The following is a 16,728-nucleotide window of genomic DNA, read 5'->3' as shown; positions in this document are numbered from 1 at the left end:
GACCTTGGTTTCTGAGGAAATTGGACAGATGCCCCGGTTTCTTTTGGGTCTTGAAACTTCTTTTCATCAATAATTTATTGTTACAGGTCTTAAAACTTCGAATGCAAGATCTTGTTATAAAGGAGTTGGGAAACAAAATGGTGAACTCGAAATTCACTGGAGTTTGGGAGAGTAAGCTTGTTTATTTCGGTGGGAACCTTAGGATGGCAATTTCCTCTAGTAAAAGTAAAAATGAAGAAACGATGATATAGATATTGGTCTTAGATGCTCCTGGACAAAGAATGAAATTGTCTTTTATTTTTGCCAGAACTATGTATAATTTTCATGAGATATTGATGGTTGGTAACTTTTATAATCTAAGATCTATGAGAATCTAGAAAGCATAAAATATATAACTCGTTTGAAAGAGCCAACCAATCAATGTCAGAAACATGCCAACGCGAAAAACCATAATTGGCATGCATTTGCACAGATGCACAAATTTGCATTTATTTCACATAAAAACTACAGTTTATGTTGAGTCGAAGTTACTCTGTGAGACCACTTATGCCTATGATTTCATGAGAATATTCATCTTACTGGATCTTTGTCTGTGGTAATACTCTGCAGGAACGTATATATGACATTAGATAATATGATGGAAGACACACAACTAAATTTCAATCAGCCGTTCCTTGCGGTGGGGCGCTTCTCATCCACAGTAGCCTCTGCAGAGGGCCAGGACAAAAGGAGGACTGACAAGTCACTGCCCACAATACCTCCTCTTCCTCATTACAAATCAGAGCTAAAATCAGGTCCAGTAAGGAATCCAGGAACTGTTCCATTTGTATGGGAACAGTGTCCAGGAAGACCTAAGAATGAATCCCTATCGCGGAGTCAGACTCCTGATTGCCCTCCTGCTGCCCCGAAACTTCCACCTGGGAGGATTGCGAGAGTTAAGCAGCAGGATTCTGAAAAAACCTCCGATGGTGTTAGGAGCGTGCATACTCAAATGAGAAATATGGTTTTAAATTCTGAAAATGCACAATCAAGCGATGAAGGTGCTAAGAAAAAGGAGACCACAGAGGAAAAGGGGTTCGCTCGTTCAGGTGATGAAGCCTACTTAGACGCACTGGATACATTTTCGCGATCTGAGTCATTCTTCTTGAACTGCAGTGTCAGTGGTTTGAGTGGAGTGGATGGTTCAGATATGAGACTATCTGGAAGGTTCTCTAGAAATCCACCAGCCAGGGACTTCATGATGGGTCGTTTTTTGCCCTTAGCAAAGGCAATGGCTTCAGAAGCGCCTCTGCATTTCAATCGTACCTTCGTGCCTCTTTGATGTGATGTCCCCCAAAATTTAAAATTCTTCTCAATCATGTCAAGGCAGAGACTTTTTGAAGGAGACGGAATGATGTGTGCAGAGAATTCAGACTCTTGTTGATTCAATGATGTCATGATGCAGCATATGAATCGTAGGAGGGCACTTTCAAGTTTCGACGTACCATGTTGCTTAAAAGGCATCTGTTACACAAATAGTTACTGTGACAAACGACATTGGAAAGTATTTCATTATGGGGTGATTCTGTTCAAGAACTGGATAAGTTTATGGTTCAGGTCAAGAAACATCTCATGGTTCTGTTCGGAAGAGTGAGCGATATGACGATCGTGGTTATCATTATTGAGAATTCTAATGTTCCTTTTTCAACAAAGGAACAAATTTTCCGTTCGTGGTAACATTGTAACACGATTAGTGAAATTTAGATCTCATTGGTAAATTCGTGTAGCAGCGACTTGTTGGTCCAGCATGTTGATGGTGATCTATCGATAATGTTAGCAATTTATGGACAATGAATGCAGCAGTAAGTTATCGAGTTCTTTAGAAATTAGTGAATTACCGGTGAACTTGAAACTGGTGACCAGCTTAAGTCTGCTTATAAGGTGGTAAGTTTCCTGCAAAGTGAGAATTCACCAACTTCAAATGGAGTGGAAGCTATTCACTTACTCATAAATTTGCCTCTCAAAGCAAAACTTTCAAGAAGATTAGTTGCCAGTGAAATTAGTAACTTAGCGATGCGAGTCTGCTTACAAGTTAGTGAGTTACCGACAAAGTAAAGAATTTACGTTGAAAATAAAACCACATTTAGTAACCTTTCCTTTTAACTGTAAGTTAGTAACCTACTATTCAAATAAGTAATTTACCAATGTAGGCAGCTTTAAGTACAGTAATTTACCAGATTCAATATTAAGTAATAAAGCTCTATCATTAAAGTTAGTAATTACGTGTAAAACTAGTAACCCACCATCGTATGCTTGCTTTTGGCATAATAAAAGTACGAAATTTTGCAATGTCGAATGACCATCAACATAGGCACTTGCATGACTCTTTCCGAGGATACAATCACGAGTTCAATGTCACCACTTAGCAAATCATTTTCCGTTTCTGTGCAAAGAATTTCGAAGTTTGATCAGAAGCAATTTCGAAGAACCTTCACCAACAGGCAATATAAGGAAGCACTGCCCTTCCCACTTTGCTCCATCTTTAGCAAGGGAGTGATGGACTTAATTAATGCGTTTGATTCGACGAGATCGGATAAGAGGATCTGTGTACATAAAAAGCACACATTGTGCGTGTGTGGATGTGAGAGATGGAGAAGAAAAATGGCTAGAGAGGTGTTTCCTCTTGTTAATGCTACCAATGGCCATGGAAGCCAACTGGAGTTGACATGGCTGCTCTGCGCAGTTGCATTCTCCATGGCGTTCATCTCCATCATCATATACGCATACGGCAAAAGCGGCAGAAACCTCGAGAAAAGAAGGGTTGCGGCGGCGGTGAAGGGGTTAATCTTGCTGGAGCTGGCGGTTTAATCTGCTTTCGAATACTAGATTTGAGAATCGTAACATGGATTTTTCATTGATAGGTTACTAATTAATCAACGAGGCCCACTTATAAAATTTTAGTGTACTTGGTAATTTACTAGAAGTGTGGTGTTAAAATCAAACTAGTTGATGGGCTTATTTATAAAATTTTACAGCACTTGGCAGTGTACTACCGGATACTATATTTAAGGATGGTAAAAATTGTTATTTGATCTTTAAATTACTAAATAATTGATGGGGTCCACTTGCAATATTGTAAAACGCGTGGTAAACTACTTGTGAAAGAGAAGGTAAAACCATTATATTGTTGATGATTTACTAACTAATTGACAAGCCCAATCGGAAAATTTAAAAGCACTTGTTAATCTACTATTGGATGCTATTGGCGAAAAAGAACTTTTATTGGATACTAGATTTGAGAATAATAGAATCATTATTTTTTTTTTGTCTGTTCTATCTCTAACTCTTCTTACTCTGCCTTTTGCAGAACGCAGAAGTCAAACCCCGCACCTGTAATATTAATGCATCACCCCCCATTCCCTTTACTTACAGGACCGTATGCCTATTGGCAAAATAAAGTCTTCATGATATCATGTGTAGACACTATAAATTGAAACAAATGAAATAATGAAATCTTAACACACAACGAAAACCCTTCTATTATATGATGATCTAAGGTAGGGAAACTTGGGCGATCATAATTATGTAATTTCCATTCATGGTGGATTTCTTTACTACCGGCTCTTCTTATGGAGTAGATAGGATTGAACCACATAAGTTTATAGTGTACTTTATTGTTTCTCATTGATTTCTCTAGTAATTTCCTATCTTCATATTAGATTTGAATTGTAAAATCCGTTAGCTTCAGCGTCATTTCACAACACGTCCAAATCCATTTTGAATCAGGTACACGCTATGCGTTTGTAAAAAATCTAACATATATAAAACTCAATCGAATATGTAAGATTTCAATCTCTTAGACCCTAGCGATGAAGAGTGCTTTTGGCACCATCCAATAAAAAGAAGTTAGTCTTAGTTGGTATTCGTTATTATCTCAATAATAATAAATAGAAAGAAGCACACTTTGTAGAGAAAATTTTATTTCAGTCCTAAATCTATTGTACAGATTTTAATTCATTTATAAACATTTCAATTGATCCAATGTAGTCCTAAACCCTTGTATGAAATTTCAATATAGTCCTTCTGGCCATTTCTCACCTGAAATTGCTGAAGTGGCCATTTCTTAGAATCCGCGCAATGCGAGAGAAACAATTTTTTCATAGCTACTAACGATTGCCCAATAAATTCCCAAGATACAGCTCTCCTAAGTCATAAACCAGCCAATACCAAACCTCCCACGCGGAACATGGATTGTCGAATCAACTCACCGATTGTCTTGATTGATCCGCAACTTCTCTTATTCAGCGTTGTGCCCAATCCTCCACGACGACTGCCAAGAGTTCATCCAAGGGAATTATCTCCAAAGTCGTCGACCTTAGGGGTCTATCTCTATCATCGTTATGGCCAGTACTTGATTGAATGCTCCTCGCCTCAGGAATAGTCGAGTTCTTGCTGCTTCTCTCCATGAGATGATGAGGAAATTCATGGCGAGACATTGGGTCGATTTTGCTAGCACTGGCATCCGTGGTGATGATGGATCGGATCTTCTGCTGCTTAAGTCCGGAGTGATCTTCTTGGTGTGATTGATCCTTGCGTCGGTCGTCGTGTTTTCCTGCCGCAAGAACTCGTCCGGTACTAGCCGCAAAAAGAAAAAGAGACCCCGAAGGCGGAGGCGGAGACGGAGGTGATGATGGCGGCGACGGAGACGGAGGCGGAGACGGAGACGGAGGTGGAGATGGAGGCAATCACGGCAGCGGCGGTGGCAGTGGAGGAGACGGCAGCGGCCATCATGGAGGTCACCACGGAGGAGGCCACGGCCACCACGGAGGCCACATCGGAGGCCACGTCGGCCACCATGGGGCCACCACCACGTAGACCATCACGGAGGAGGTGGACACCATGGCGGCAGAGACGGCAGCAGCGGAGGCACGAAAGCCACAGTAGAATTTTTCTTTTGTTGGGGGTCTGTAAAGCCACAGTAGAATTATAAAGATAGTAGTTTCACTGCAGGACCACTATTTAAGGAATTTACCGACGCCAAATTCTATATTAAGTTGTGAAGCTCCATCATTGAATTCAGCAATAACAAGTAAATTGGTTACTCACCGCCGTATGCTCGCTTTTAGTATCATAAGGGTGAAATTTATCGGTGTGAAATTCAATAATAAGGTTATCAGCCTATTTAAGAAGTTCCCGTTGAAAACAAAACCTTACCAGTGAAATTAACAAATTACTAGTGAAAGAAACAACTTGCCGACGTAGCTTGCTTTTAGCTTAGTAAGTTACCAACAGAATGAGGAATTTATCATTTTCAAGTGGAATAGTAAATTAATAACTCCTAGAAGTTTACTGCTTGGACACACTTATAAAAATTTTAAGTATTGGGAAATTTATTATTGGGTATCAGTGATATAACTATTATTTCAGTGATAAGTTACTAACTACTTGGCGGGAATCTGTTTTTAGATAAGGTTAATACCACAAAAAACCCCAAACTAGTACACATGTAACAAATTTACCTCAATCTAATTTTTTTACCATAAAAAACCCACATCGGTACACTTGTGACAAATTTACCCTCCGTCAGTTTCCCTTAAATTTTACCATCAAATTATTGAGTTGGATGACACGTGTACCAATTTAGGTTTTACCCTCCGTTTGTCACATGTATTCCAAATTATTGGTTTTTCATTCCAATTTAACGGAAACTAAAAAAGGATAAATTTGTCACAAATATATCAGTTTGAGATTTTTTATGATAAAAAAATTGTTTAGGATAAATTTATCACAAACGTATTGATTTGAGATTTTTCATTATATTAATCCTTTTAGATATTATATTTGATAATGGTAAAATTGTTATTGAGTAAGCAAGTTAGGGCGCGTTTGGCAACCAGCCAAACAGTAACTATTTCTATTCTTTTGTTCTTAGAATCAGTTTTGGAACAGAAATCCGTTTAGTAAATTTTTTGTTCCCAGGCACAAATTTGCAAAAATTTGTTCCCAGAATCAGTTTTGGAACAAAATCAAGAATAAAAAAAAAGTTACTTCTTGATTATGGGAACAAGAACCAGAAATGGAAAAGAAATTTTTTTTTGCTTCTTCTTCTTCTTGGTTTTCTGCTTCTTCTTCTTCCTAGCCTGTGGCTGGTCGCTGATCGCCGGCCACCGACGACTGGCCACAGTCCAGGGCCTGCAAGGGCGTTACAACCCTCGCTGGTGGTCGGCGAGGGCGAGGGCTCGCGGCTTGGACAAGGGCCGCCCTCACCAACGCCCTTGTCAGATCCAGCGAGGGCTGGCGCGAGCTGCCCTTGCTAGATCTGGCGAGGGCGGCAGCGAGGGTGGTGGCGAAGGTCTAGCCCTAGTCAGAGCCGGCGAGGGTGGCCCTTGCCAGCCTTGGCTTGTGGCCGGTCGCCGGCGCCAGCAACCTGGCCATGGCCAAAGAAGGGGAAGAAGAAGAAAAAAATAAGAAAAATAAAAAGAAAGAAATATTAAAAAATTCAAAATATTATTAATAAAAAGAAATTTTGTGCAGTTATCAAACACATTTATGTTCTTTTTCTATTCCAAGAATAGAAATTTTGGGCAATTACCAAACACCTTCAAATGTTCAGAAATTGTTCTCGGGCACGAAATAAAAATGAATTATTTCTGAATAGAAATTATTTTCGAGAATAGAATGGTTGCCAACGCATCCTAACTAATTAATTGAATGGCCAACTTGTAAAATTTCAAAGGCTTGGTCTTCCAGCCATGAGCACCTAGTAACTTGTAGCTACAAGGCACCGGGCGGGCGCTCAGCTGGGGTCGATGGGCGCCCGACCAGAGGCATAGATAAACCTCCCGTCTCTGTACATGTTCCGCGCGTCTGGGTGTCACATCAGCCTCGAAAGCACAGGAATTAAAACTTTGTTTTGGCCTATTTTCACAAGTCACGCAATACAGGAAAAAAAGGAGTGTCGAGGTTTCCTATTTGTGAATTTTTTGAGCGAGTTCTCTACAAGAGATTGTAAGTGGTGTTATTACTTTGATTTGAGAAGATCAAATGGGCAAATTCTTGTAAGTAAGCGAGCGAGAGAGATTAGAAGAAAATGGCACGAGCGGTGTTTCCTCTTGTTGATGCTACCAAAGGCCGTGGAAGCCAATTGGAGTGGACATGACTTTGTGTGATTGCATTTTTCCTTGCATTCACCTCCATGGTCATATTCGCATGCGGCAAACGTGGGCACAAACCTCGCATAAAGAAGGCGTAGTGGTGGCAGCGGCAGAGAGGCCAATCTCGCTGGAGCTGGCGGCTTCTACTTAGGTCATGGTGGTTTTAGGACGGCTAGTAGTGATGGGAACAATTGCGGCTATGGTGGAAGTTGGGGCGGCGGCGGAGGCTGCAGTGGTGGCGAGGGTAGTGGCAGCTGCTAACTTCGAAGTAAGGTTTTATGTTTCTTTTAATCAAAATTCGGGTTTTGAACTTTTTATGTTGGTGTTGGTATAGGGACTATGGTTTGCTAGCTAAAGAAGTAGTTGATGTGTAGACGAGTTTGCTGAACTATATAGAATTTGTGTTTAGTGCATGGTTGTGATCTATCTCTAACTACCCGTCCATCCATTAAGTTTTCATTCGATTTCGATCTTGTATTTCCACCTTGTTTTCCAATTTCAATGTGATTTAATTTCCTCTCAATATCTTCACTCATTGCACTTAGATTCTCGTGGATTTACACCCCATCGAATCCCCACTTCATGCACTTTTTGTGCGCGATATAAAACTACGGATCGATCTTCTTATGGGACAATCTTTTTGTACAATTTCGATCATTCGTGTGTGAAATTCGTCTTTCGTGTGGGTTTTTCGAAAGCAAGTTTTCGTGATATTGTTTGCATTGAGCAACGAGTCCTCTCTCTCCACCGATCAATTACGAGCTCTCTCCTTCCCACCAAAACCTCTACCTTACCCCTTGACAGCTGCACGATCAACCACAATTACGGGGGCCACCCTTTCCCGAGCGAATCTCCGATCTCGATCGCACGTCCCTACGAAGAAGAAGAAGAGCAACTCCCTTCGTTAATCCTGATGTTTAAATTAATCGGGGGCTGATCAAAATGGGCTTGTGGCACATGCCAAAAATAAAAGACATAGTAAGCCTGACTATTTTGCCCAATGAACGGACAATTGAGCATGTGATGTCACGCGCATCGGATCTTGCTCGGTTAGAAACCGATTATAGAATTTTGGGTCCGACTGAGACATAAAAAACCAAAGTATACTGTGTTGACTGAGCAAAGAAATTTTGAGGGATTGACTGAGATAACTATGAAATCATACGGAGCAAGTTGGAATTAGCCCAAAAGCAGAGATCATAATAGGGGATTTGGATGGGGACTATAGTTTACTATTAGCAAAACTATTTATACTAAAACTAGTTTACAATATTAAGGTAGTAAGTTATTAAAATGCTTATTGATAGAATAAAATGATGAGTAAAACACGAGATTAGACAAGATTAACATTGGATAGTCGATACAAAATGTAAATAACTTTTAAACTTCGAAACTAAGTAGGGAGCATATTATCGACAACAAATAGATATGCTTAGGATGGAGACTAATTCTCATGAACATGACGTGGTCGACCTTCATACCAGATTGCCAATTCACTTAATGCAAAGGGGTAATGGTTTAAATAAAGGGTGTGTTTATCTGAGTGAAATAATTTTTTGCAAATTAGTTTTTTGGACTTTCACGTGTTTGATTCGCCGAAAATGATGAGTCAACAGAAAGCCATTTATGGTCAAAGAAAAAATGCATGCTTAAATTAGGAAAATGAATTTCCTAACCGGTAAAAGGGAAAAAAATTCCTGAAAAATTATTTCTTGGAGAGCATTTTCCTTTATCATGAAATTTTTTCTGGAACGAATACACCCAAAATGGTTACTTGAAATTTGGGTGAGCAAATATATTATCATTGTTAAAATTATGTCTTGAGTTTGAGCTCTGTAAATGAAACCTGACTCAAGATAAATTATATTTATGGACTCCTAAATATATGCCATGGAAATCAGATTTTTTTCTGGTGTTAAGAGTCCAAGTTGGACAAGGATTTCAAGCAAAATAGAAAAAAAAGAAAAAAAAGGGAGATATACAGAAATTTTACTTTCCTAACGTGCGTCGGAGTTGCACTCAAGGATTGAAAGTCCAACTTTGACTTTGTCTAGTGTGCGGAAATTTCCTATTTTACGAATTGGAGTCAGACATCTCTGGCGGTGCAATAAATAATTCAAGGGTTTAGTTTTGTGGGTCTTGCTTCCACATGTATAGCAAGTAACGCCGCGCCTGAGAAGACGTCTTGAAGCGCCATTTTCCACCAAGCACTTGGCGTGGGTTTTCTTCGTGAAATTACATAAATAATTTTAGTGTTGAAGTCGAGTAAATATTGTGATAAAAATAGTTAATTCCTTTATAAGTTTGAGACCACTGCGGATTTGATGGAAGCCCTATCAGACATCTATGAGAGGCTCTCTGCAATCAATAAGGTCTACTTGATACGACGTTTGTTTAACGTGAAAATGGGCGAAAATGCATCAGTTGTTGATCATATCAATGAATCCAACGTGGTCGTTAGTCAATTGAATTCAGTTGAGATTAGCTTTAAAGATGATGTACGTGTTTTGATTCTAGTATCATCATTGCCTGATAGTTAGAATATTACTATTAATAATTCCTCTGGACCAACAAGCTAAACGTTTGATGGGGTTTGTGATTTGTTTCTGAGTGAGGATATCCATAAGAGAGAATCTAGCGAACCTGTATCTACTGCTTTAGAAGGTGGAAATAGAGGAAGAATTGGTACTCGTATTAGCAAAAATAGTGTAAACTTGAAAAGACGTAGTCAGTTTAGAACTTATGATGCTGTCTGTTGGAGCTATGGCAAGAGAGGGCATATTAGAAGAGATTGCTTTAAGCTGAAAAACGACAAGGGTAAGGGATTCAGAGTTGAGTCTACTATGATGTTGCAGCTATATCTAACAGTAATTCGGATAGTACTGATTATGTCTTGTCTGTCACTAATGATTCATCGTTTGATGGATTAATTATGGATTTTGGTTCTTCTTTTCATTCTACACCAAATAGGAACTAATTTACTACGTATCAGTGCTTGGATAATAGTAAAGTGCAGTTGAGGAATAACACTGAGTGCGATATTGTAGGTGTTGGCAATGTTAGAATTAGAATGCATGATGGTATTGTGAGGACATTGACTAAAGTGAGGCATATTCCAGAATTGAAGAAGAATATGATTTCCTTGAGTGCTCTGGATTCAACTGGGTGTTGATATATTTTAGAAGGTAGAATTCTGAAGGTTGTTCGAGGTGCCTTGGTGATAATGAAAGGAATCAAGCATAGTGGCATGTATGAGCTTCAAGGTGAGTCAGTGACGAATTTCGCCACGGAGATGTCGGATGCATCTGTTCGAGAGTTTGAATTGTGGCATATGCGTTTGGGGCACATTAGGGAGAAGAGCCTGAAGGTTCTAAATGAAAGGAATTTGCTATGTGGTTATATTGCTAACGAACTAAATGTATGCAGGTGCTGTGGCTTAGATCAACAGCAGAAAGTGCAATTCAATACTATTGTCAAGGAAGCCACGGAGATTGCAGAGTTAATTTACTTGAATGTTCACAGGTTATCGCGGTTTCTTTTGAAGAAGAGTGCCAGATTTATGCCCACAGTTGTGGATAACTACTCAAGGAAGACTTGGTGTTTGTGTTGAGACACAAATTTGATGCTGTTGTCAGAATTAGACAATTAAGAGCTTTGATCCAAAAGGAGACTGGTAAATCGTTCAAGCATGTGTGGACTAAAAATAGCATGGAGTTTTGCTCAAAGCTGTTAAACTAATTATGCATAAAGGGAGGCATAGTGAAACATCGCACTAGTGCCAGTGAACCAATAACAAGTTGCAGAGTTGATGAGCAGAACATTACTATAAACGGCCCATAAAATGCTCTCTAATGCTAAAAATGGCTAAGAGATTACTGACGAATGCGATTAGTACGACGAGCGATTAGTACGACGAGCTACCTGATGAATAAATCCTCATCAACTGCGATTGGATGTCGGACTCCCGAAGAAGTGTGGTCAGGTAACGTTGCTGATTATTCTATTCTTAGAATATTTTGTTGCCCATATTATTTTCAAGTGAGTGATGGTAAGCTCAATGGGAAGGTAAGAAAGTGCATGTTCCTAAGCTATGCACAAGGTGAACGGGGTTATTGGTCGTGGTGCCCGGAATTAAATTCACATGTTGTCAGCAAAGAAGTTATATTTGATGAGTTTTCAGTACTTCTGGCTAGGAGTGATTATACTAGTGTTTATACGGATATGGACAATGTTTAGCTTGAAGTGGGATTGCAGCTAGAAACTCTTGAGGTAGTGGGTACTAGCAAAGTAATCAACACAAATGATGCTTATAGCGAGGTGGAGCCTATAGAATGTAACTACTAAGTTTGATAAGGTGCATACTCGATATCCTAACAAATATGGATGCAATAATGGTTTTAATTTATCTGTGGTAGAAGAGGTTGTATTTGAAAATTCTGGTGGAGTAATTAAAGATGCAAGTGGAGTTGATATTCTGACGAGGCCCACAGTTATGGTCAAATTCAAGGTGGCAGTTGAGCCCTTGAGGGGCTGTAGGAGAATAGCAGCGAAATTCGGATTCTATCATATCGATTTGACTTGGCTCAAATGTCGAGTTAAGGTAAAAATTATTAAAATTATGTTTTGAGTTTGAGCCCGTGAATGAAATCCGACTCAAGATAAATTATATTTGTGGACACGCCTAAATATATGCCATGGAAATCAAATTTTTTTTCCGGTGTTAAGAGTCCAAGTTGGACAAGGATTTCGGGCAAAACAGAAGAAAATGAGATATACGACATTTCTAACGTGCCTTGGAGTTGCACTCAAGGATTGAAAGTCCAACTTTGACTTTATCTACTGTGCGGAAAGTTCCTATTTATTGCACAATGGAGTTGGACCTTATTATTGCACGACTCCCAAAAAGTCCTCCAAGTGAATTATTTCGAAAGTTGTCCCCTCAAGGCAACCGTGGCGGTCCCTTATCGACGTGACCGTTACCCCTCAAGTCAACAGTGGTGATCCCTTATCGACGTGACCGGTACCCCTCAAGTCAACAGTGGTGATCCCTTATCGACGTGGCCGTTATTTATTGGGTACTGCTATGATAGCAGTCACGGAGACCAATTGACCACAAATTCCTCTCACAAGCCCATAGCAATCAATTGGACTTGTGGAGGAATCTAAAAGTATATTCTGTAAATTATGCTTACCTTGATTAATTCAACAATGGAAGCTAAATAAGAGACAATGCAAGATGCACATGATCTCTCAACAAAAATAACACTCCTTATTTGGAACACGAAAAATATATTCATGCCATATGAAGTGCATACTATGTCTTGTGGGTGTCTTTGATTTGGTGAAGCAATTTGTACTTAATTTATATCGTTTTAGTGGATTTATATGATAATTTCAATAAAGGTCGTACGTCTAGATATATCAAATGTCAAAAGGTAATTTTTCACTTTTCCGTCAAATCAAAATATTATGTAAGTTTTATAAGATTTATGAAGAAATCATAGGTTAATATTCGTGTAAAACATTTTCTATTATAACTAATTGAAATACAAGCCAATCTTTGATTTCCCATCTCTTTTTCTCTCTCTCTTTTGTTTAGACTTTACATAATTGACACAAATTGTAAATTAATTTGAACCTCATAAGATATAATTATTGTATCAAAGATATAGCACGTTTTTCAGAGAATGTACTTGTTTTATTTCTTTTATGGATAAATGGTTGAGAATGGGGGCTAGCACAAATATATTTATTTGAGTCATAAAATATCATTTATTAGGATTGCGAAGTTTTGAGATTAACACTTATCTCAATTCGAACACAAAAATGAATACCCAACCTTCTTCACAATTGGACAAACTAGTCTGTCGGGTTTTGTGGAATAATTGTGGTTGAAAACTTGTAATCCATCCGTCCCCTTTTGAGATTGGCAGTGCGGTCTTCTTCTCGCTTTCCTTATTTAATTGAAGGTCCCTCACCTCCAGAATACTATCTTCTTCCTACTACTATTGATACCGTGAATAGTTGAGTTCTTGCTTCTCTCCACGACATAACAAGAAAATCAATGGCGAGAAATTGGATCGATTTAGCAAGCGCTGGTGTTCATGGCGATGGTGGAGCAGATCTTCTGTTGCTCAAGTCCGGAGTGATCTTCATGTTGTGCTTGATCCTCGCGTCAGTTGTTATGTTTTCCTGCATCGACGACGGCTCATCTGGGTCTCAGCACAAAAAGAACAAGGGACATGGTGGTGGCTACTATGGAGGCAGCGGCGGCGGCGGCGGCCACCACGGAGGACACCATGGAGGAGGTGGACACCACGGTGGCGGCGGAGGTGGCGGTTGCGGCGGAGGCGGTGGTGGAGGGTGTTGAATTGGCGGCGGAGGCGGCGGAGGGTGTTGAATTGAACTTAATGAGGCTTGTGGACTTCTTTTCTCTTCCCTTCTCTTTCTTTCTTAAGTCTCTTTTTGTTTGTATTTAAAATAGTTGCTTGTGAAATTTGAAGTGGTAAATTTCACGATAGATTATCAAAAAGCATAAGCATGTACTTTGTGCTCACTTCACCATGGTAGATTTTGCCGTAAAATCAAACTTGACGCTTGAAATTATGATCAAAGATTGTTGTAAACGTAGCAGGAATATGTAAACAGAGTCCCAAACCCATCCGGTTGACTAATGCCAGAACTTAATAGACTGTCCAACTTATTGTTTGGATGGATGTTTTTAACAAATTAAACAATAATTTCGAACCTGGGTTTAGATGTAATTATACCTGAATGGATAATCTGCTAATTGATTTGGATGACCCACTTGTAAAATTTCAAAGCACTTGGTAATCTACCACTAGACGTGGGAGTAGTGAAATCATTATTTCATCGGCAAAGTTTTCAAAAACTTGCTGCAACCATTAGTAAAATAGTTAAGCACTTGGTAATCTGCTGCTAGATTTGAAAACGGTACCATGGAATTTTCATTGAGAAGCTACTAATTAATGAAGGGGGCCACTTATAAAATTTTCGGGTATTCGGTATGCTACTCGATCTGTGGTGATAAAATCATTATTTCATTTGTAAATCGCAAACTACTTGATGAGCCCAATTATAAAATTTCATAGCACTTGGTATTATACTACTGGATACTATATTTAAGGATGGTATGCTTGTTACTTTATCGATAAGTTACTAATTAATTGCTGGGGTCCATTTGCGATATTTTAAAACAACGTACTAATCTACTTGTGAAAGAGATGGTAAGACCATCACTAACTAATTGACGACCCCGGTTATCAAATCTAAAAGCACTTGTTAATCTACCATTTGATAATATTGGCTGAGAAAAATCTATTATTGGATACTAGATTTGAAAATAATAAAATCACTATTTTGCTGGTAAGTTACAAATGGTTGATCGGACGAGAAAGTTGCCAATCAATTTTACTTACTAAAGATATTATGGGTTGTAACATCATTAGTAATTTGCCTGAGTCAGATGAACTTTCGAACGATAACATATTTCTTTGAGATGGAAAGTTAAGGCAACTTGCTTGTAATGTTCAAAGTTATGTAGAAGGCGTGAAAATATGATGGGGATCCTCCATTCCACATGATATTTTCCTCGGTGTCTCGACAAATCTCAATCTTTCATGACAACCCCGTTTTTGTCAAGTAAATGGTTGAGATTTATTGAGACGCACAAAGGAGCGTCGCAGGGATAGAAAGTTCGCTTCCCTAAAAGAGTATTAATCTTTGCTCTCCATCTATGTCGCCGGCACCCGATGTTTGCTGTTTTTGCTTAGGTAGTGGTGGTTTTAGTGGGATAGTGGCGGCGGCGGAGGTGGCGACGGCGGCTAACTTTGAAGACATAAAATAATCATTATTTATCAGTATTTCTATCAATTCGGGTTCTTACGTTTGTCTAATCAATAGGTTTTTTAACATCGGTGTTCGTGATGGGTCTACGGTTTGCTAGATAAATGAGCAGTTGATGGGTACACGAGTTCTTTAAAGGGCCAGGGGTTTGGACTAGCCAATTCCATGAAAGAGAATCGACTTTGTTGGGCTTTCACGACCCAGTCTACTACTCCGTGTTGCTCTCTACTTCTACAACGGGCTATTCTCAGGTCACAGAAAACGGGGAAAAAGGTATGGTGCTTCAGAGATAAGCGCACACTCTTCCCAGGCGGAGAGATCTGCGAACTCCGATGATGAAACTAAACACAAAACGGTGGGAACCTTCGAGGAAAGAGAAACTTCAGCTGACCGCACGAGTGCTAGGGTTGGACATTAATTACTACATAGAATTTGTGTCTAGTGCATGGTTGGGATCTACCTGTAAGTAACCGTGCATCTATTCCGTTCTTGGCAAATTCATTTGTTTTTTTATATAAGGAATTTCAAGTTTTATCCCAAGCAATTTCCTAGAACCTTCACTAGACACAAATTTCCAATGGCAACCGGTTGGACCTGTGGAGGAATCTAAATGTGTATGTTCCTGTAAAAACTTGCTAACCTTAATGAATTCAACAATGGAAGGAAGCTAAGTAAGAGACAACGCATGATGCACATGATCTGTCGACAAAAATAAAGTGCATGCCATGTCTTGTGGGGTGTCTTTGATTTGGTGATACAAAATTTGTATTTAACATATATCATATTAGTGAATTTTACATGATGATTAGAATTAAGGTTGCTCCTCTGGATTTATCAAAGTCAAATGGTGACTTTTCACTTTTCCTGTCGAATATAAATATATGTAAGTTTGAAAAGATTTATGGAAAAGAAATCATGGGTCAATATTCGTGTCAAAATTTTTTCTATTATTATGACTAATTGAAATACGAACAAATATTTGATTTTGCATTTTTTAAAATCTTTTTCTTTTATTTAGACCTTACATAATCCACACGAATTGTAAATTATTTCGAACCAAATGAGATATAATTATTGTATCAAAGAAATAGCACATTTTTCGATGAGGATACTTGTTTTATTTCTTTTATGGATAGAAGGTTGTGAAGGGGGGCTAGCACGGATACTTTATATGTGGATCATCATAAGTCTCTCGGTAATGTATAATTCGAGTCCTAAAATATCATCCGTTAGAATTACAAAGTTTCGAGATCGACAATCCCAAAAAAAAAAATACCTCAATCTTATTCCCAACCGGACAAACAAGTCGTCAGGTTTGTGTGGAATAATGGTGTGGTTGAAAGCTTGAAATCTGCAGACCAAAAGAAGAAAGCTTGAAATCCATTCGTCAATTTTTTAGATCGACGGTGCGGTCCTCTTCTCATTTTCCTTATTTAAATGAAGGTCCCGCTCCTCCAGAACATCATCTTCTCCTTCCTACTACTGCTACTGATACCCGCAATACTTGAGTTCTTGCCTCTGTTCTCTCCACGAGATAACCAGGTAATCAATGGCAAGAGACTGGGTCGCCTCAGCATGCGCCGCCGTGATCGTCGTGCTTGATCGTCGTGTCGGCGATTATTTTTTCCTGCGGCAATGACTCATCTGGGCCTCCGCACAAGAAGAAGAAGAGAGAGGGCCAAGTTGGCAGCCACTATGGAGGCGGCGTCGGCTACTATGGAGTTGGAGC

General features: G+C 39.2%; 1 protein-coding gene across 1 annotated transcript in view; it reads left to right on the top strand.

The window, feature by feature from the left end:
* The window catches only part of LOC115692390 (sec1 family domain-containing protein MIP3), a 78,832-nt gene that overhangs the window by 754 nt on the left and 61,350 nt on the right, over positions 1 to 16,728 (top strand). The window lies entirely within an intron of this gene.

This window comes from Syzygium oleosum, unplaced genomic scaffold, assembly GCF_021117445.2.
Source record: "Syzygium oleosum isolate NSW1041296 unplaced genomic scaffold, Sole_v2.1 Sole_v2.10, whole genome shotgun sequence".
In the NCBI taxonomy this organism is placed as follows: Eukaryota; Viridiplantae; Streptophyta; class Magnoliopsida; order Myrtales; family Myrtaceae; genus Syzygium; species Syzygium oleosum.
Note: the sequence above shows the minus strand (reverse complement) of the source record. Positions and strands in the feature narration are given on the sequence as shown.